General features: G+C 24.0%; 1 pseudogene; it reads left to right on the plus strand.

The window, feature by feature from the left end:
* The first annotated feature begins 4782 nt into the window (after positions 1–4782).
* LOC112592560 lies at positions 4783–15350 on the plus strand (annotated as a pseudogene).
* Positions 15351–20568: the final 5218 nt, after the last annotated feature.

The following is a 20568-nucleotide window of genomic DNA, read 5'->3' on the forward strand; positions in this document are numbered from 1 at the left end:
TATAATCCGAGGGAAAATACGCATTTCAACTACAGTATTGTACATAATAAACAAACTAACCTAACTCCTCAAATATAAAATCATAATATATTTTTACAAACATTTTATCAAAAAAATATTAAATAAAAGTTAAAAGTTTCAGATGACATTTTCCAATATAGGTATTTTATGAAATGCCACATGACAAGTTTTCAATAATTATAATAATTATAACTACCCATATTGTTGCACAGCATGGTTATATATATATTTATTACTTTGTTTTACAATTGATTGAAGGAAAAATATATATTAAAATATACTTCGACAACAGTTTAAGGCTAATGTCGAGTAATATAAACACCATCCATATTATATTCATAATAATTGATATATATATATATATATATATATACACAATTTATACATTCAGTAATATTTTACTACGAGTTCATTCTAACGACATGTAATAAATAATGAATATTTATGGGTTATTATTAACAAAATCTAAATGGATTAATGATTCACGATTTATGATATAGTAGGTATTTAATAATAAGTTTTTTTATTTTAATAGTTTTATTTGTATAATTAGTTTTATTTTTAACCATTGGGGTAACAACGGTCACGTAGAGACGGTTAATAAAATCGTTATTTTTTTCAAGCTATAAATTATTTATTTTCATCAGATTCTTCGTAGACTTGATGAATAACTAAGTCATGATAAATGAGCATCAAAAATCCATGTCATTGATTAAAGTAGCCAAAGAGGATTCACTTTGATTTACTCGTTTTAAACTTTTTTGTAAAATAATTGTACAAGTGTAAATATAATACTAAGATAGTCTTATTTTTTTTTTTTTTTTATATTTGATGTAATAATTATTATGTTAATGATTATCACAGTTATACTTACTGCTATAATACTCTAATTATAAAATTTGAAGAAATTTTTATATTTTATTTTTTTTAAGAAAAGTATCCCTACTAATACGTATAGACATTTTTGCCAATCAAAATTTATCATAATGTATGATTTAAGGTAATAATAATTAAAAAGTTAATTTAGAATTTAAAAAGGTATCATAATACTAAACGAAATTTGTATCTTATAATATTAAAATATACTACTATTTAATTAATTTATCATTAGATATTTTAGATATTTAGATATACATGATGATATAATATGAGTTAATTTACTAATTGCTTGTAATATAAAATAATTAATAATGATACACCACTATTATATTATGATGAAACCATATAATTTATAAAGATACTAAAACATTTGTTTTTCAATCATATTTAGATAGTTCTTATTTATAACATAAATATTTTTTAAAATAAATTTAATCCATTGTACAATCAAATTTATGTAAATATTAAAATATATAACTACTACTAATTAAACATTCTTGCGAGTGTTTCAAATTATTAAACGTAGATGTTTATTATATTTTATTATAGATATTGTTCAAAACTATAAAAAATAAATTGTCATTACTGTACCTACCAAATCATATTGTCTTAGAGAAATAAGGATAAATTGGTAAATACTAAATATCGATTAGTGCGTATTGTTACCATCAGTTTTTATCACCATTAATTAAAATACATTAATAAAGTGAATAATAACAATAAATATAAGAAATGTTGAAAAGATTATCGTTAGTGAAAAATGAAATGTTCGTACTAAAACAAATTGACAATAGAAAATTTAGTCACTTTTAAGCACGATCCAAGATTACAAAACACCCACTTAATGACACTGAAGTTGAAGCGAAGGGGATGGTATCTACAACGTATCAGAACATCGGCTATTCACGTTCTTGCGCTTCTAGTGTACATTTATAGGAATCACAAATACTAATTGCAACCGTATTGATGAAAAATTGTTATTATTTAAAAACAATCATTTATTTTGGTTGTTTATAGATTTAATATTATTGTAAATAAAATCGGAAACTTTATCTTTTGTTATGAGCAATTGATAAATTGATGAATTATGCGGAAACAATTTATAGTACTAAACACAAAATTACAATAATTATTCAAAGAGAGATATGAATTATATATACTAGTGATTACATAATGATAATAATTTAACCATTGGATAATTATACAAACACAATGTAATATACTCATAATGAACTGCAGTATTATTTACTCGACAACAGCTATAGTAGATACACCTCTTTTATATTTCCCTAATTCATGTTACACTACTATATCACTCCATTATTTATTATTTGTTATTGTATCGTATAAATTAACGTATTATTATAATTATTTGATTACGATCGAAACTGTCATAAACCTATAATATGTTCGCGTTTAACGCAAAAAATAGAAGGAAAAATTACTCAATTAACAGTCAGCACCAAAAAAAAAAAAAAAAAAATAATAAAACAAATGAACAAAAAAATAAAAATAAACATCAACTAAACAACTATCTGTACACACAAAAAATAATAAATATTGTAAATTATTTTATTTATAAAGAGGTATATATATATATATATATATAAATACAATATACTTATTTATAAATTATATAATTGAATAGCACTTTATTTTTATAATAAATGTATTCATCCCTTATATAGCTTGAACCATAGGGTAAATACAACTATTATATCACGTCTTGTCAGGCAAAACCAAGCCCTAATTAAAAGTCTAGTGGACCCTGTGTGTCAGATTTCTACAAATTATCGTCAATATTTTGTATTTACTTATGACAACATAAACATCAAATTTACAAAATCCTACATAACTCGATATTTTTATTTTTAAATTATTTTATTTATTTTAATTATTTTTTATTTTATACACTTGCATAAATAAATATAAATAAAGATCGAAAAAAATTATTAGAATGGGTTAGATTAGATTTTCTAATGTTTTACAATTTCTCTAACGGAATCAAACTACGGCATTAACTACCAGCTCTTAATAGAATTTCCAATCAATTGATGGGGTCACGTGAAACTTTTGAAGCACTTTAGTTATTTATAGAAAACTAAAAACGCACACATACACATTTTAAAACTAATAAAATTTTGATTTCTCGCTAACACTTAAAACAAAAAAAAAAAGGAGGAGGAGGAAAGTAAAGTAACCGAATGAAATCACTGCATTCGTGGAAAATATAAAAGCTGTAAGGCTATAACTATACTAACTTATTAAAACAAAACTGTATAACATAAGTTAACCACTGTCCGCTAAGTTTTATTACTCTGAAACGTGTTCTGTGTTTCATACTTTTACATTTTCACATTTACCAACTAGTATACAAAAGTTAATAGCGTGTTATGATAGTTGCGGTCAGCGCATCTGCTGTTGTAGAGATGTTATTTGAAAATTTTTTTAAAGTAGATTCATTATTAGACATATTAACCAATTTTATTGATCGCAGTTATAACACATCTGCAGTAGATACTTAGCATTTTATTAATATCTTTTCTTTTTTCTTTTTTCTTTTTTCAACTATTATTTTATAAACATTTAAAATGTATCAAATACAGAGGTCATGTTTGAAAAGAAATTTTTGAAATTTTATCAACTTCTTACCAATGTAAGACATTTTGTATGAATAGTTTTTTATAAACATTTACACAACACAATGTCTACGTTGATTTTGTCAATTAATCATTGAATAACTTGTCGCTGTATTATTATGTGTATGAGAGATTGAATTTTATATTAAAAACTAATATTATTGTAATACTTACATATTTAATATAACATAAAAACTATTTATAATAAATTAGGTATTCTTAATTCATAACTAATGTATGTTTTAATGTTTAGATTGAGTAATATATACCTAAGTTTATGTATCGATGTCAACCAATAAAAATAATAGTCAATGAGTAATTTAAAATTGTTTGATAGATTTATTTAATTTATCAAAATATTAAAATATAATAAATATATATCTACTAAATTAATTTTTTGTTTAAAAAAAAAATTATCAGGTTAATTTTTAATTATTGGTCAAAATAATAGAAAATGTATACTTTTTTAACATAGATAAAAACATTTTAAACGTTTTATTTATTTATTATAATAAATTGATAATTTTTTAATTTAAATTCTTTGTAGATATAGGTATATTTATTGAAATTTATAAGTTAACTATATCTCCTGAATTTAAAATCTTAATAGTATTTTTAAAGTAGTTTTTACTCGTTTTAGTCCTATTAATATTAACAAACAACCAATCTATTATTAAAATTTCATAATTTTTGTTAATGTTATCTTAATTTTGTTCGATGGAAATCATAAAATCGAAAAATATTTAAGCTATTTACATAGAAATTATTATTTTGACCCCTCAATAATTAACTACCTACCTACTACTTTGTATTTGATTAAACTAGGATTGAGCCAAATAATATGCATAACATACAGTTTCAATAGTTTCATAATAATAAAAAACATTTAAAATTGAGTTTTGAGCATATATTTTAAAATCGGCATGCATTTTTTTCTTAATAAATTACTGTTGATTAATAATATGTATGAACTTACTTACATGCATTTTGGAGTGATTTTCCATATACGAGTAGTAGTTTACAAAGATCTGTATATGCATATGAATAGTATATATTATAGCTGCAGATAATTAAATAGTAGTTTTAGGTAATAATTAGATAAATTAGTATATTATTTTGCAAACGAGTTTCGGTATGGGAAATTTTTAAGGACATGCGTAAACTAGTTCTTATGTAACATAGTATGTTACCTATTATAATAGTAACGACATCAGTCGTGGATTATTCTGAAAACCCGATTAAAATGCTACGGACGTTGGTGGTTTTGGTTTTTTTCTGTCCATCCATAGTGTTCACGGACCACACAATTTTGGAAAATCCGAAATATGTCTTTTATATTGACACGGACAACGTGTCCTCTTCAACCCCACAAAACGATGGCGACGGAATTCTACAGACCACAGATCGTTTGCCTGATCAATGGGTGTCAGATTTGTTTTATCAAGCGTTGACAAACTTCAGGATACAGAAGAACGTCGGTTCGTCAGCCTGTCAAAAGCAGACGCAAACATACGTCAGAAATTTGAAAAACAACTCTTTCTGGGCAGTCAGAAGTAAATTCCTTAATTCTATATAATTATAAACAAAGCGCGAAAGTCGGAGCTTAAAAAATACGAAACCTCAAAATCTAAGAATACAAATTTTCAAACCATAACTTAAAAAAAATAATGCATGAAAAGTTTGCTTTTTAAGTTGTTTCTCTATAATGCGTATAAAATAAAATATTATAAAATAATTAAAAAAAAAAATATGTGATATGTGAATCATAAATAATCTTAAATATTTTACTAATTTATAAATTTCAATGACCGTGGTGGTGTTTTTTTACTTTATTAGAATTTTAAAGTGAAACTGAATATAAAAGAGTTATTTGCTTCTATATTTAATATATTTCACATCGCTTTATTGATGAAAATATAATTTCTTAAAGATATGTTGTTGGAAAATGAATAAGTATTCATACAGTATTTATATATACATTTTTGAATACTCAAATTAAATATTAATTATTATTAAAACCATTTAAGGATATCCATAAAGTATTACAACAGAGATTCCATTACTCTTAAAAAATTATGTTGTGTATACATTAAAATATTAAATAATTTATATCATATACCTATAATATTATGATATTTAATAGCATTATTAAATATAATTTAATTTTTGATGAAACCAAATGAAAATATTTTTTATTATAACCTAGGTCTTAGGGCATTTTTTTAGCGATAGTTAAAAGCAAAAATGTTAATCGTTAATTATTTAATTATTTGTTTAACTTTTAAATAATATTAGCATACGTTTAATAAAAGTATAATATTGAAAATGATAAACTGAAGTTTTCAATACAAGATTTGTACTATTTATAATATGATATACCTTGTGATGGAAAGTTTTACCATAAAAAAATGTTTGGTAAATTTTACGTAAATTTACATATTTTTTTTTAATTATAAATTTGAAAGTATAATATTTTTGTAAAACAAATTTAATATAAACTTTATAATATTTGTATCTTTAAATCAATTAGTTAAAAACAAATGGATATCAATATTTTTTATTGCTATTATAAATATTATTATGTTTTATTCACTTGCGTATTAATATAGCATTATTATCATAGTTTACCTTTATAATAATATTATGTTACACGTAGGTAAGTGGACATTCACCTGTATACTTTAACTAAATATTATTATAAATGAAAACAATTAAAATGTGGGTTCCACTGAATAAACATCAAAAAAATGTGTCACATAAAAATTGTTGAAGTTACAATCTTATGCTTAAAATTTACAGTGCTTCTCCTATCTCAAAATTAATAATACGCATAAAATTATTTCCACAAGACCACAACCAATAATAATAATTATAAATAATAATATTGAACAATTATTATGGTAGTTTAAGCTTTTAAAAACGATGGTGCCCATTCAAAATAATGATTTACATTTTTAACATTGTATAAATGATAGCCCATGTGGAATCATTGATTGAACCATAAGTAGTTAAGGTATGCAAAATATTTGTATTGAATAAACACGGTTTTTATTTTCTATTTTGATATTAAGTCTTATCTCAAATTTAAGAAAGCGTCACACTTGTATTTATTTTTGTCTCCGTCTTTATATGTGTAACAAAGTAAATTTACTTTTAGCGGTTTTCGTTTAGCTTTGTTAACTTATTTGTTAAAAATAAGTTAACAATAGTTAAATAACTTTATTTAACTTATTAATATTCAAATTAATTTACTTATTATGAAACTTAACGATAAGAACTTTATCTGTGCCCATGTATAAATTTTTTACGATAGTTAAATTGTTTAGCGAGTTATATATTTATGTAAAATTTTGCAATTTCAAAACTTTCATTACTCGCTTAAAAATGGATTTATCGTAAAAATAAATTACATAAAATCACAGATAATGTTCTTACTTTAGGTTAATTTACTCTGATATTTAAAGTAATGGAGCTAATTGAAAAATTCTGTGATTTTAAATTTGCTGTGTTACGCATTCATTAGACGATAACAACAAATGTGAATGTAGTGCGCTTTTAAACGTCAAAATTAGAATTTGTATATCAGTATATATAATCATTGTTAATTTTAGAAGTCAGTCGAAAAAGAATACTGCTATGAAAATATTCTATTTAAACGTAAACATCATAAATGAAACGTATATGATCTACAATATAGTTACCTACTATTTAGTACTTACTAATGATAATATATGCTTTTGAATTTATTTTTAGTGTATGATTCTTGGAGTCGATATCCAAACGGCATATTATCAGGTAATACGTATCAAATGGGCGTGTACAAAGAATGCATCGACGTGCATCAACCTATTCAAGGGCAGTATTGCATAACGACCACAAATCTTAAGATAGTCGACGGTTCAAACCCAATAGACTTGAAAAAAAAAGGATGAATTGGAAAATTATGATCACGCTTGGAACGAAATACTTGGGGTAAGTCAAAATAGTAAATTCGTATTATGTAGATAAACAGAATATTTGTCTATGAGTTGTTTTGTAAAAAATTAAAAGATGGAGAGAGGGTTAAATTTATATTCTATTCTATTTAATAGAATGGCACAAAGCGTTTAATTATGTAACCAACTCGTTTTCATAATTTTGTCGATGACTGTCCGTAAGCATACACATATTATGTTTAATTTTAGTTTAATCAACTATAATATTCATTAACCACTGTTTTAAGTATGTGATCATGTACTATTACAGATTTATAAAGTGTTTGACTAACATTCTATTTAAAAAAAAATTCATTTTGACTACGATGTAATAACATTTTAGTGATTAATAAAAATATTAAAAATCCATACTCAATTATAATTTGAAATGTGTTATTTTTAGTTGTTGCTCGATATTATAGCTGAACAATGTCAAATGATAAGTCATAACTCGTTACAATAATATTAATCGTTATCAATTCGTCATATACGATATTAATTGCAGAAATTGTTGATCAAGATGCGTTTTGTTTAATATATTACAGCTTATCGATTACGAAGATCGATATCAAAGAAACGAAGTAAAAATAGGTATATGTATACCAGAATCTTGTACCGCCGAGAATCTTGAGATATCGTTACAGAACGAACTCGACCGCGTATTTTTGCCTCACCTTGTACAGCTCAAAGTCAATGTCGATTCCATGTTGTGTTCTACAGACAAGAATATGTACCCATACAATACCGGTTATTATATACATATAATATTATATTATATGCATATATTCATGCATTTATGTTGATCGTTTTCCGTAATAATTACGCTTACAAATTTAAATCGTTTTTTTTTTGTCAAATATAACGTTATTATAACGTTTGCAAGCCCTGAATTTATTATACATATTTTGCAGGATTCTACCAGCCTATGGAGCCATGATGATATTGACGGCTTATTTCATACCGTATATATATAACGGACCGTTATGGGCGTCCAAAATGTGGCCCGAGGCAGAAAAATGTAAAAACTTTTGGTGGAAAAAATTGTTGGCAATTAGTAACTTCACAGACATCGACAACCAAGTAATTTACAATTATACGTAACATACATTATTATTACTTCAGCTAATGATTTAAAATTTGTCTAAACCTTATTCAGTCAAAATCGTATTGGCATGTTCGTTACTCTGATATATAAAATTCTTGCATAATATCTAAATTCTAAAATATTTCAAAATTGTTTTTTTTTTATTTATACCGTTATTTTATCTTCGTCACGTATAAGAACTAAATAACATAAAAAATGTATAAACATTTTTTTTTTTTTTTACTTATATCATTTTTACAACAGTCTTCATTTGTAAGCTTTTTAGAAGTTGAAGGATTTTCATTTTCGATATTGAGATTATAAGAAGTGAACGGTTCGTGAGAGGATTTGGGAATTTCATCTATTTCTTCATCTGCACTTTCACTACTACTTATTTTTGACAATTTTCTTTTTTTTGGAGAGCTAAAAAATTTAAATTAGAGTCTAGATAAATTTTAGTCGATGCATAAGAAACTGCAGTTATTAATATTATACATAATATGTAAAAGATTGCATTATATTTGTATTATTTATTGTTGTAATATAAGATAATAATATGTACTGTACTTACCACCAAAAAAACTTTTGTATGTCCATCGTGTAAAATATAATATTAAATTTAAACGTTATTCGTTAGGGTTTATTTACGTTAACACAGAACAGCATGCACTGTTGCACTACATTATTAGCATTATGCGTTTTGAAAAAGTGATTGTTATAAAATTCTATAATATCGACATTATCGCTGTCAGTTTGAGTAAAATTTGATATTAATGTATAAAGTACAAAACGATTAGCGTTAAAACTCGTAATTCAAATAATCTACACATAGACCAATCGATAAAATGTAAAATGATTACACGTGTAGATTACACTTGGTCCCACTAAACTATTTTTATACTTGAATGTTCTTATATTGCATTTAATTTTTCAATTTCATGTAAAACTTAATTATTACAAATTAAAAAAAAAAAATTGTTTTAATTCAATTTGAGGCGCAGGGGTGGGCAAGTCCCCCCCCCTATCACCCCTCGTTACGCCCATGAACATAATCATACTGATACAGTTTAAAAAATCTTGATTGTGGTAGTTATAAGTTAGACTATGGTTCTCCAATCTCTATTACTACAATTATTGGTCCTGAACTTTATCCGAATTTACAAGTCATGTAGAGATTTGCCATGCAACGTATTGATTAGTATTATTATTTACACTACTAAAAAAATTTAAAAACATTTGCTAAGAGGATTTCAGTAAAAGAGTTTATGGGTTCAAAGAAATATGATATTAGAAGACATTTAAACATATACAAATATTATATTAAAGCATTGATTTATAAGAGGTTTCAAATTTGTACAATAGTTGTATAACTACCAAAATTCTGTAAAAAAAAAAAAAAACATTTAAAAAACGCTAACTTAAATTGGAACGATTTTAAAAGAAAACATATATCACAAAAAAATATAGGTAACAAATTTTGGGTATCTCAATTTTGACGTACCTATTTGTATTTAGTTTTAACTTATGGATCAGTATAGATATTTAAGATTATAATAATGCATATTTTTCATAAAATAAAAACTAGATATTTGAAAAAATATTTTTATGCTAAACTAAAACTAAGTAGGTACTCATCTTCTATGAATAAGATTTTTTGAAACTACACATAAGCTTTATAATACAAAAAAGCAAGTGCTGACTGATGACATCCTCTAATTATTGTTATTAATTGGAATGATTGTTATATAATTAATAATAATCGAATATTGTGGTAAAACCAATTAACATGTTATAATACAGTTTGACAGAGCCTAAAAAAATATTAAAGCGGTAGTTTTATCTAACTATTTGAATTTTGTTTACGACGAATATTTTAATCATTTATTGATTATTAACTATTTTAACTATTGATACTACATATTTAGTTATTTTTAATTATTTATAATGTTGTATAATGTCTTGTGTGACATCACATAGACGTGGTAACTAATATAGTAAAGCTGTGGCTCTCAACTTTTTTTTTGTTTCGTACCCCTAAGTTTAATATTTTGCTAGATTGTAGCCTTATAATTTTTTAACTTTTTCACATAACTACTTTTAAAATATTTAAATAAAAAATAACAAAAAATTCTATGTTACATTCTATATTCTACCTATATCTATTAGATCAGTTGACGGTTAAGTTTTAATTTGTGGCATAAATTTTCATTTTTAATAACATATAATGAATATTTTCGAAACGAATTGCTTTAAATAAACAAATCAAACATTTTTCGCCATTAGCCAATTTTTTTCACGTACCTCTTGAGAGGATGTTGCGTACCCCTTGGAGTATTCGTACCCTAGGTTGAAAACTGCTGTAGTAAAGGATAAAACTAAACATTTTTAAAATGTGTGCGTTTTTAGTAGTTTTATGTTTTGTTTTTTTTTTTTATATATATGAAAAAATCTAGCATAGTAATGTGAATTGCCCAAAAGCAACTAATATTAAATTGTTGAGTTTATTTTAATACATTTTAACTGCAATACATTTTGTGATTTATGAAGCTCAACAATTTAAGTTATTATTTATTTTTTAGTGTCTCATAGTCGGATGGTACATTTCATGTTTAATACAGTTTTTGTTCATTGGTACCATACTCATCAACATTTGCGTGAAGTATCGAAAAATTGGAGTGGGAATTATAAGCGTATGTCTGTGTATATCGTTAGCCATACCATTTATTTTGACTTACGTCACCAAATCATACGCCATAATTAGAGTGACGATACCGTGAGTAATGAGTATATATAAATAATATTAAATAAAAACCCATATAAATGTGATTGAAATTATGTTTACGAATTATTATTATTGTCAGTAAATAATATAACCGTTATGTTGTATAGATTTCTTCTGAACCCCAGCACTTCCTTTGAGTTCCGGAATTTTTACAGGCCTTTCTACATGAGAGGTATTCCGTTTTACAGTGGACTTCTGGCAGGCATTATAGTCGAAGAATTGAAGAAAAGAGAAATTAAGCCATCCAAAGTAATATTTTACGGTCGTGGTTAAGAAAGTTACTTATCGCACTATAAGGCGAGGGTGGCGAACTTCTTTTGGGCCATGTGCCAAAATGTTGTAATTAAAGTTTTAAAAAAAATGCACGTGCCAGTTATATTATGTTTATAATTTCATATCTATAAACATTGTTTTTGATATAATCTTGGGAGAGGAGGGTAAGGTTTGCAAAAAAAAAAAAAAATCACAAACTTAAAGTATGTATTTAAGAACATTTTCTTATAAGCCCTCGGTATATACTTGTAAACCATATTATAGTATAAACTTTATAAACATCCTTACTCAGTAGTTGGTACTCACATCATTATTTTTCTTTAATGAGATTTTTTTTCCTGTTTCTCATTGGGTAATATTTAATACCAGGATGTGTTTACCTATTTTCCATCTTGTAAGTTATAATGAAACACAAGCAGAACCTACTAAAAAAACCACCGCATAATGGAATTTTTTGGTGATGTTTTCACAATATTAATTTATACTAACATTGATATAAATTTTAATGTTACATTCGCATAATTTTAATGTATATGTAATTGCTTACATCCTGAGAAACTAACTTCAATTACACATGATAATATTCCATACACGTTACTAGTAACCATACAATTAACAGTGTAACACTCCATTTATGTTAGAAGTAAAATAACTAATAACAAATATAAAATAAAATTACGTTTTTCAAAATAATAATATAAATAAAATATTATTAAAATAATACGCATTTCATAGTTAACTTTTTACACTAAAAAAAATGAAAAGGTAATTTAATTGTTTAAATTCATTAGCTTGGTTCATAGTTAGAAATGTAGAAAGAATTAATATTTTTTAATATAGATCTATTATTTAGAAATAATAATGTTTTTATTGTTATTATAATTTAATGAGATTTATAATCTACACCTTTAGAGCACAATAAATAAATGTGATACAAGAATGTAAGTTTATAAATTATTAAACCAAATTAAATAGTTCACAATAAATTAAACACATAAAAAATTAAAAGTTTAAAGAAAGCAACCACTCATTAGTGTCATTTTCGTGAGAAATAATAAACTGATATATTATTTTTACCATTATCTTTTGAAACTCGTGTCAGGGATACAGGGATATTATACGGTTATAGGACGTACGATTTATATGTTTATAAATTATACTTTTACACATTAATTTTCTATCTTCTCGACTTCTCCCTTAAAAAAAAAAAAATTATTAAATACCGTTAATTTTAACAGATTATTTCACAAAATTCATAATTTTTTACCTTTATGAGATGTAGGTAGTTTAAATTTGGGCTTAAAATTGCAAATTATTATAGATATTTTTAATTTAAATTAGTTGTAAATTAAAAATTTATATGATTATGTTATGTACACAGATTCCAGATTCGCATAATTGTAGAAAAATGTTTTTCTCTTATTAGATCGATTTTCAGTAAAAAAAAAAAAAAAACGGCTCCGTTATCAAAATAACGAGATTAACGTTGTTGAAAAAGCATAGGGATTAGTTGATAGTAGTTAGAGTTTATAAAGATTACAACAATAAATTAAGTTTAAAGTGATGAGATTAAATATTTATACATTTAATTAATTTTTTTATACCAATAATTTAAGATTCTAATAATTCTAATAATATTGTGGTTAAATTTTACTATAAAAAAAAAAAACAACAACAACTAATAATTAATAAAACTAAACGTACTTTGCGATTGCAAATTCACATGTCATCAGCGATTCATTATGTATGACCTTATTTACATGTATTATAAAAAATATTTTAAACTATTAGTATATGATTTAATGTGTAACTATTTTGTAGATAAAACCAAGAAAAATATGATATATTTATTGAAATGTATGCATTTTAAACTAATAATAATAGTAAAATATATTTTTTATATTTTAATGATCAATTTATCGTTGAGTGGTTTTGTCCAGTAGTGTATATTTTAATAAGTACGTGAATGCATATCGATTTATTTACGTTATTGTTTTAGCTCGTTGTTTACTTATGGACATTAATTATTACCGTTGTGTGTTTTGTGTCCAATACTATGGTTCGGTGTTTTACGATAGACAAAGACCTTACAATGTCATGGAACAGGCTACGTATGCCGTTCTTAAACATAGTACGTGGACATTGATACTATTCTGGATTACAATTTGTCATTTTACATCGGGTTATGGTAAGTTCAGATCAATATTCACATTTTACTTTCGTGTTGACATTTGACGCAGTTTCTCGTTGTTAACTTTAGATTATGTAGCAAAATATGAACGAACGTCATCGTGTTTTAATATCATGAAAGTTTAATAACTATTATAAAAGCAGTTATTTAACGAAATGGCCTTCAGAAATATATATCCATTACATTCGTGTCTAAATAATAATTTTCAAACACAGGTTAAGTTTAAACTATACTAATTTTTCGGTATCGTTATCCTGCAGGTCCAATTGAAAAGGTGTTTAATAACAGATTTGTGACCCCATTTAGTAGATTGTCTTACGTAGTATACCTGGTGAATTTCCAGGTAATGATGATAATGGAATTTAGACAATCCTTAATGATTTATTCTAATATGGAACTATGGGTAAGTAATTAACAGTTAATAATGTTATCATCTTAAATTGAAAAAAAACAAATGATTATAATCCTAGAACTTAATAATATATAATTAGTTTAAAATTCATATAGTCACGTGCTGTTGAAAAAGTAAAGACTTTTTCTAAATCGATCAAAGATGGGACTAACAATATATGTATGATTAATTTAAAAAATTTAGACCAAACAAGTCGAGTCAAAATATTTCATTTTAGGAATATTATTGTTTTACGTATTGCTTTTATATATATTATTTTTATAAAAAGCTTAGTCTCATTCATTAAATATTTTAATAAGTTGATTACATTTTATAAAACGGTAAAGTATACTATTAAAACGTTTCTCATAATTTACTATTTGTATTTGAAATATATTTTTGTATTTTAATTGACATTTTTTAAGTTAATATTTTTTAAATATCTTTGAGATATATATTTTGAAAACTTAACAAATTTAAGATTTTAATAAAATATTATTTGTAAATATATATAATATCGCTTTTAGTATAATAGTTATATATAGGTAATATATTTTGTAATTGTGCAATTGCGTATTATTATTTTTTTTTTTTTAATTAATAATTATTTTTTGAAATGTTAAATATTTGCATAAACAATTTATATACATCGACGCGATAAAACTAAAATTTTAAAAGGATATTTATTGTTTGAAATATTACTAAATTCAATTTTAATTTTTTTGCATAGTCAACAAATATTATATTAGTTATTTTTCAGTTGATAATATTTTCACATGTTTTTTTAAAATTTTTATTTAGATTGATAATTGGATCGTTGGAACATATAGAACGTATCTTGCTGGTCTCGCGTTGTACCTCGCTATCGAAGCACCATTTAACACAATAATAAAAACTATATTTTTTGGCAAGTAAGTTTTAATCCGATGTTTTTATTAAACTAACTACATAATTAAACCGAATTTATAATAAATTTTGAACATTTGTTTCAGTTCTAAAGGAGATAAAGATTCCGTTAAACATAGTAATACCATAACTGAAAATATACCGAATGATTCACGTTTATAGTGTGAAAATCGGCTGTAAATTTTTATTAGAGCAAAAAGAAATTCCAACTTAAGCATCATTATGTTCTTTGCAGATTCCTGGACCCTCGCCACTTGTCCTCGAAATATAATATTGTGTAAAATGTACAATTTATGTTATATTTTTAATTAAGTACAATTTATATTATTATGTACTTTTGAAATAATACATTTTGAATATATAATAGTATAGTGTTTTAACTACATAATTAAATCAAAAATAATTTCAAATATTTCTCTATTGATTCAGAGACAGTTTAATTTTATTGACTATTAAGAATGTTTTATAAATGGTCAAATGGATTATAAAGTCTCTCTCTTGGAAAAAACCTTTTGTTGTGTTGCTTAATACGTATTTCTGTATCTATATAATAATATATTATACATATATAATTAATTTTATTATGAACCTATAATGAATCTTAAATATATATATATAAACATACGATATAAAAATATATCATAAATCTTAACACTACAAATACTTTAAAATAATAATCTATGCAATATTTCACATATGAAAGCAACCGTCAGTTATTTCTTAGAGTTCACACATTTTATTATAATATCACATGGTTTTAGTAATATATATATATATATATATTAGACTAAACTTTTAATAACATATAGGTATTAAACACAAGTTTAATTACACCCAAGTTGGAAAGTGTGAAGAAATATCGTTTATTTAAATGTATGGACTATGGACAATATAAGTTATTATAACTTTAACATTTTGTCATGTATTGCAGAAAAAGTTTCTTATAAAAAGTATATTGTTTTAATCTATTAAATCGAATCATTGAAAGCATTACGTTTTAAGTAAATATTCGTGTGAATGTAAAATTAATGTAACTTCAGAGTTGTTTTTAAGACTCTTAGGATAAACGACATCAGGATATAAGCCTTTAAGCGTTGCTCATAAGTGCCCAGAAGGATCTAGATAAAACTAGTCATGCAGGAAGATAAGAATACTGAGGTCAAATTGAAGATCAAAAGCGACGATTTAAGGTTCAACATAGCCATTCCAAATAACGCCTTAAAAATACAATTTACACAAGCTGATTGGCTGCGTGTGGCTTATCAGAATATTATCTTCTTTTATCCATGCGGTAACTCGTTTTACTAAACCTAAGAAAAATATTACGTACTATATACATAAGGTGTAAACAAAGTTTTAACAAATTGCTTCACGTTACAATACAACTTACAAATATACGAGTATATACGTAAGTAGAGAGATTAGATGAGAAAATTATATAAAAATAAAACGTTCAAATCTCTGTAGTTCTAAAAATATCATTGCCTATGAATTATTATCACTGAAATGTAAACCCTTTACATAAAAAAGATCAGATATTAATCCAAACATTTTTAAACAGTCTGTTACAGGACAATTTAATACAATATAAGGAAAAATTTTAATAATTAAATTTAAGCATTTATTATATGAATACTGTTTCAAAGTGACTTACAAGTATATTACTAATATTCTATTACTTTTTTTTTTGTTGCATAAATAGTGAAACTTATAAAATAACCGATTAAAACGTATTTATTCAAATTATTTAAATATTGGCCCAAAAGTATTTTAATAGAGCGAAAACATATACTATAAAAATATTATTTAGTTCAAGGTAGTGGGGACATAATATGTTTCATCTTTTTAAAATGCATTTCCCGAGGGCTTCTCTCGAATTTTCTTTGTTTTTATTGTTAATACCTATTGGTTAGAATTCTTTAATTTTTGGTGAATTTTGATAATTTTGTCTGCAACTATAGCCCTAATTCATTTCTGATAATTTTAATTTGTATTCACGTTTGTATTTAATCTTATTTTTTTGTTTGTTATTTAAAATATAGGCTGCTGTCTTGGTTTCCACTTCAGCATAATTTTATGTTTTTATAGTAAATACATTTTTTCCTTTTAAAACGCACAATCGTCCTGGAATCCTTTCCATTTTTTTTTCTGTGTATTATAATTTGATTTATTTTTTATGCATTTATACATTTTTATTTTTTTCCAGCAATCCATAATATATTGACTTTTATTAATTTTAATAATTATTAGATAATGCAATTAATAGGTATTAGGTAATCCTTTTTAGTTTAGAAATCGGAATAGATTACAATATCCGAATTTTCATGATATCATGAAATAACTTTGTAGTTAATATTCATTATCTTTAAATATATTAACTTATTGGCGCCTTTATAGCCTTATCAATGTTTTTTTTTATATTATACTTAAATTCAAAACATTTTTTATATTTTTTTTTTCAGTGAATCAAGTCACATTTGAAAAATTATTTATTTTTTAAGCTTAATATTTATTATTAGGGATCAGTATTAATGTACAACTTATCAAAAGCTAAATAAATAAAATATTTAACTATATGCAAACATACACAAAAAAATCTAAAATACACAAATAACTATTTTAAATATGCAAAAAAAGAATTTCAAAATTCCAACAAAAATGTACCTATATATTTCATTTTTTAACATTTGTGTATTGTCAATATAACATTTCTAAATTAAAAGTTGTTTTGATGAATAAATAAAAATGAAAGAGAAGAATCTGATGTATGAATAATTGGTTTCTGGTTGGTTTAATTCAATTAATTGTTAATTATTGAATATTATAGATTCCTACAAAATACTTGTAGAATAAAAAATAAATAATTTTAAATATTTATGAAGTTGTATTTTAGAATACATAAATCATAAGTAAATTATTTTAAATTATATTTAATGTAAGTAAATAGGTAAATATAAATAATTTATGTATTATGTGGATTATTTTACGCACTCATTTAAAGATAGTAATAATTAGTCTTGTAAAAATACAAATTGTTTTCATTCAAACAGACGGTTCTAAGAAATTCCATTAGTATATCGATGTTCACTCCAATTCTTACTCTGAAAAAAATTATCAAAAAACTATCCATTAAAAAGAACTTTCAAGTTACAAAGGAACGGCCAAAGTTTATTTTTAATATTCTTTTTAGTTGATTAGTTATTTTAGATGAACATTTCTAACTATATTTATTACAATGTATATCACGATAGATTGTAGATATGTCAACTCTTAAAACTTTTATGGAGTGATAGAGAATTTGAATATGTTTATAGAACGAAAATCGGGTTATTATTTGTGGTGTATGATGAGTAGTTTTTGTCTAAAAATACGATTTGTGTAGTCAATGTTTATCTTTATTGAAAATACAAATATTTTATTTACCAAACTTCTATTTCTGCGGACTTATAAAATAGTATAAATATATTTCTCGAATATTATTTTATTAAAGTATAGAATTTTACATGCCCTCCTTGATTCCGTCGTTCGTAAATAGTATACAAAATTAAAAGTAAATGTAGACAAATGTGTGTGACACTTGCAGTGAACAACAGTTAAACGTTGTAATTAAAAATCAAATTGTTATTATTTAACTTTTTATACACTACAACCATTTCTTGAAAGAAGATTAAAAACGATTCACTGACCTTCCAAATAAAATTGATGTCTGTTTTGCGCCTTGGAACAAGAAACTGTAGTGTACTGAATTGAAATCATAATTATTATTTTTATATTTATCTTGTATGCATTTTTGAACGTAATATAAAAAGTATGAAATTATATTATTTGAAGATTTATTTTTTAACAAACGTATTCTTACTGGTTTTTTCTCTTTTATTCCGAGATCAAATGATTCAAGTGTAAAATATTTCTAAATGGTCATACAAAAATCAAAATATTAACACCCAATTCCACGAAGATGCTAAATTTTAAATTGATATTGACTATGATTAAAGCTCTCTGAACGTCATCGACAAGTGTTTAAATTATTTTCGGTCTTCGATGACTTTTACGCAGTAATTTAAATTACAATCAAATCCAAATTATTCAATTCACTATATAAAAAAAAAAAAAACAATAATATATAACTATCTATATTCTATATAGTGTACCAGCGTAACGTTTCATAATTAATTCTCGTGAAAGTGAATTAATAAACAAAATTAAAATTTTTCTGACAATACTTTTGTCATTTTGTCCAATATCTTACTTGACATTTAAATACGATTGTGTTTATTTATCACGTCTTTTTACAATTACTATCCAATATATTTAAAATATATATAGATATATTACAGGTATTGTGAAATACCGAGCTATTTACACATTACTTGATAAATGTTGTCCTGTCCGCATAATTTTAACCACGAATACAAACAAATTATATTTTTTTCAAAATATTTTATTACATATATTTTTACTTATATTCGTAATTATAAAATATTTAGGAAAAATAAAATTATGATTAATTTAATAATAATCATTATTTTTATTATTACCTACATTTATTTTACATTATTACTAAAATAACACTATACCTTAAATTGCAGTCTATCTGCTATCCTAAAAACGTACGAGTACATTTGCATTTGTTTGTTTTACAAAGTTTCATACGAATGTATCGATAATTTGTTAATATACAAGACATAATAATAATTATTACCATTATTATTATAATTGCTTTAAAATATTTATAAAATAATATAATTTAATAAATTTAATTATCATTATTTTAAAATATTAATAATATAATATAAATAAGTAATTATATTAAGACTATAAAATATTAATTAATTTTTTTTTCAATTTTAAATAAATGTCACTATATAGTAATAAATTGAAGTGAAAATATCGCACGAAGAATAATTCGTATGTATTTGTGGTTTAAATTGCCTTGGAAGATTTAAATTAACCAGGTAAAAATGTATACGTATTGCCGTAACACAACACAATTTTATACTATAAGATTTGTTTTTTAATAACTTGTACCTATTTTTAATTAATAAATTGTCTTATTTTACATTTTATTGAATTCGATGACTAAAACAATAAATAATAGAGCAACTATATTATGATGTTGAATTTATTTTCCCCAAAACATTCGACGACAATGGAGAAATTTTTTCTTTTGTTCAATCTCATTAGCCTCTATAATTATTGTATATAATATTTTTCACTCTATGATGTAGCTCACGAGTCTCTTGTTGATGGCCATCCCTAATAATATATAAATGTTTTCTAATTAACTTATTCAATTATTTTTTTTTTATTATTTGCATAATATTTGTGCCATAATTTAATATTATATAGAATATTTTGTAAATGTATTTAATTACTCCTCAATGTTTTAAGTGTAAAAAAATAAAAAATATATCTACCTGTATGTATG

This window comes from Melanaphis sacchari, unplaced genomic scaffold (assembly GCF_002803265.2).
Source record: "Melanaphis sacchari strain LSU unplaced genomic scaffold, SCAv2.0 Contig178_pilon_pilon, whole genome shotgun sequence".
NCBI lineage: Eukaryota > Metazoa > Arthropoda > Insecta > Hemiptera > Aphididae > Melanaphis > Melanaphis sacchari.